Source organism: Etheostoma cragini, chromosome 22 (assembly GCF_013103735.1).
Source record: "Etheostoma cragini isolate CJK2018 chromosome 22, CSU_Ecrag_1.0, whole genome shotgun sequence".
In the NCBI taxonomy this organism is placed as follows: domain Eukaryota; kingdom Metazoa; phylum Chordata; class Actinopteri; order Perciformes; family Percidae; genus Etheostoma; species Etheostoma cragini.
In genome coordinates this window covers 3,265,908-3,269,950 of record NC_048428.1, presented here as the reverse complement: position 1 = coordinate 3,269,950, position 4,043 = coordinate 3,265,908, and the positions used below count along the sequence as shown (strand labels likewise).

The window sequence follows — 4,043 nt, the reverse complement described above, 5'->3', positions numbered from 1 at the left end:
TGCTTAGAAATTAAGTGTTAACGAGCAGTTGGACAGGTGTACCTAATAAAGTGGCCGGTGAGTGTATATCACACAGAGGAATTTCCAAGTGCTATGCGTAGCTGTAAAGAAGCCACAGTACTATAATGTGCTTCTGTGTCTGAACTGGTGGACTTCCTGTGACTCCGTTAACGCCCCTGAGACGGCAGCGTGGAACAGACCACGTTCACACACACACACAGAACAGTGTTGGCATTGTACTGGTTCCAGTGTTCATATAGGGCACTGAGGGGCGCCTCATGGGGCCGGATCATATGCTATCATAAAGAAATATAAAGACTCATTCTGATGTCAAAACAACAACAATATCATAAAGAATATTTTCTAAATAAGGTAGATACTGTAATAGATGCAATTTAGTACCATGTCTCTACTATAATACTACTTAAAAATGTCCAATGCTGTCAATGACGTCCTTCTCATTTCAGGTTTTATGTTGATATGACATGTGAAAACCATACGTTATCAAAACTAAATAAACTAGGGTTGGGTAATGTTTCTTTTTTGAAATACTACAGCTTCTACAGCTTGAGTTTGAGTAATACTACATTCCAGCCTTTCTATAACTTATTTTGAGTAGTATAAACATTAGAGCTAAAACTATAAATTGATAGATCTTTGGGTTTTTGAGCTGTTGGTCAGACATAACAAGACATTTGAAGGTGTCACCTTGGGCTCAGGCGAACTAAAATGGGTTAGAGTTAGTTAAACATTTTGACATTTTATTGACCAAACGATTAATCGGCAACAAAATCTTCAGATTCATCAATAATAAGTAATATAATAGTCTTTGGTCAAAGCCTTACTTTTCTCTGTGACTTGCTATCTATTTTGCAGGACTTGGCACCGCCCTGGACGGCTGTGGACAAGCAAGCAAGCCAAGCAAGCCAGAGCGCTACTGCCCCCCCCCCCCCCCCAGGAGAGATAAGCGGTGTAGCCAGACAATACTCAGGCGCTGACACAGCACTGGCAATGCTAAACTGCAGACTGAATGGATATATTGCAAGTAAAAGGAAGTTTTAAACCATACAGTGCTGCTCATGAGTAGAGGAACCCCTGTTCACTAAAAAGAGGAATCATCTTTTGGAAATTGATCTTCTTGCCTTAATGAAAAGCTGAGGAAAAGTCCAACTTTTTAATAACACAAATTTTCTTTGTGAATGAATAATGCATTGTAAATAAATAAGTGGTCGTCCTTAACATACAGGGGGCATAATTATACACCCCCCATGTTAAATTCCCATAGAGGCAGGCACATTTTAAAGGCCAGTTATTTCGTGGTTCAGGATACTATGCATCCTGATAAAGTCCCCCCCACCCCCCCGCATTATCACATACCCTTCACCATAACTAGAGATTGGCATGCGGTACTTTTCATAAAATCATCTCTCAATGCAAATTAAACCAGCTATAGGCTAAAATCATATACAGTAGGGCTAAATGATTACAGTGGATTGCTTTTCATACTGCTGTTACAATATGGGAGTGTCAGTACTGACACCAAAAAAACACGTCTTTCATACTTTATTTTGAGGCCTAAAAACGTTTTATTCTACAAAACCTTTTCATAATTCAGAAAGTTACGAAATGAAAGAAGGAGCAGACAGAAAGCAGAAAGTGTAGCATGTCAGAATATTTTGTCTGTTACTGCCGAGTATGAGATGTGTGTTACGACGTGTTCCTTGACGTTAACCAATAGGAAGAGAGAGTGCTTGCCCCTTCTCTGGTGCACGTATGTAAACATGGCAAAAAGAAGGAGGGACGCTACAGCTGGTGCTGTCCGGTGGACCAACGAGACAGACAAAAGATCCACAAAGTGTCCATATCATGGATGTATACAGGCATGGAACGCTTTCCAACATGGCTCGCTCCGTCATGCTGCTGGCCCTGTACCCATGCCCGTAACGTTACCGGGGTTAGCTTCTGCTTCGGGGAAAGGGGGCTTGGTGTTCTCCTTTAACTTGTTAAGCTAAGCTAGGTTAGCCTCCTTGTGTTCATTTCCCTGTAATAAACTGTCCACATTTTTGACCACCTTCCACTGCTAGGCTCGGACTATGTTGTTTGTGTCCAATTTTACATGGAACGTCGGAATTTCTGGGTTCCCAGTCGGAAACTATACACGTCTACAGGAAATGTCATGGTCAGAAAGCTAGAACCTTATTTGCTCTATGAAAGACACTGACAAAGACGAAAACTAAGGACATTATAACCCGATAATTTTAACCAAATATGGATTTTTTTAAACCCAACTGATACCCAACCCCAGTAGTGAGTAAAGCCACATTTATCATTTTTCTTCTTTCTTACCTTTGAAGTGAGTGGTTTTATGAATAAAAGACACATAAAAAATTCTTTTCAGACTGTTAGGCCCTCACACTGTCACAATAACGAACACAGTACGACAGAACGTCTGTTACTATTTACTACCAACACGACATGTTTAGCCCCGTTTTCCCAGCAGACCTCGGCAAGCAGAGGTCAGCTGTAACCATGCCACTCCTCACTGGTGTTTCAGAGGCTGCTTTTAGAAGCAAGAGGTCGCCCACAAAAGGCCCAGAAAGTGGGTTTGATCCCAATGTGGAGAAAAGGAGTGGATAGAGAAGAGCAAAGGCAGCTCTGGAGGCCACAAACCAAAACCAAGAGTAAGGCCCACCCCGCAATCTAGCTGCAAAAATAGACACATTTTCAGAAGAATATAACAGAACAAAAGCAGCAAAGGACATTATTGTTTGGTACTGTAACCATGATAATAAGGGTTAGGAAACAATCTAAATTACTCCAATGCTCCAATCAGGATTTTCGGGGCCGATCACCAATTGGTTGATACTCATCACGAGGTCTATTTGAAGCCTTCTATTTATCATGTCATCTATTCATCTTATATTAATTTTAATAGTCTTAACAACACTGTATTTTTATTAAAATGTACAGAAGATAATGTATGTAATTGTCAACTGTTTACTTGTATTGACAGGAAACGTTCAACATTCTACTTCCTGTTAGAAACACACCTTAAACAGCTTAGAGATGAACGAATAAGCCTTATTTTGCAATAAATGACAAAACAAACTGTCATTGTCAAGTGTACTTAAAGTAAAGTGCAGAGCAAAGAAGACAAAATCACATTTTGGGATGTCAAGATAAAAAGGCATGAGGTGGAAAGTATTTTGGGATTGTCCTCCTGCTGTTATGAACTGAAAATAGAAGCCATGACATAACAGTCACATATTTATGAGATTATATCAGTAATTGTTTGGCTTTTTGTCCTAGCTCAAAATCTCAAAAATGTCCTTTTAATCACTGCAGACAGAGTTCCTAAGTCAACGTTCCTATCCTAACTTAAGTTAGGATTTGCTTCTGGAGTACCAAATTGGGAAGAAAATAAAAATCCTATTTTAGACTCTTTGTTTAATTTAAGATTTAAGATTTCTGTAATACAGCGCCCGGACTTTAAAGGATCATATGGTTTTTAAGGAACCTAGGAAAGACTGCAGAGGTTTGTGCTGTGGGTCAGACATGTGATTCAGAGCCTAACAAATCACAGATAACTGCTCTTCGGGGATCATCAGCTGTGGACCTGCTTTCAAACTTGCAGGGTTAAGTGTGTGTGCATGTGTTTTCATGTGATGGAGTTGAATGGCTGTAACGGGAGAGTATTTGTACCACTTTACACTTGGGAGCTTGAGATCTCCCTGTCCGGTACAAAGCAAGTAGCGTGCACGGCAATTATGCACATTCATCACCTCTGGCCTACAGGAACACACACATACACACACGAACACACACAGAGAAAACCACAAAGTGCATATTCATCACTAACGACTGGAGGGGACAACTTCGCACATAAGGTGCACGACAAAAAACAACAACAACGCACACATGTGAAATGTCACATGTCTAGGTGAAAGACGTGGGTGGGGCTCTCTGGGTGCACTAAGTGACCTCGTAAATCAGGTGGGAGCCACCAGCAGCTGTTCCCCGGGGGGTGGGGGGGGGGGGGGGGG

The 4,043-nt window shown here is 41.0% G+C and overlaps 1 protein-coding gene across 2 annotated transcripts in view; it reads right to left on the bottom strand.

The window, feature by feature from the left end:
• itgb1a (integrin, beta 1a) overlaps positions 1–4,043 on the bottom strand; it is a 38,145-nt gene that overhangs the window by 32,929 nt on the left and 1,173 nt on the right. The window lies entirely within an intron of this gene.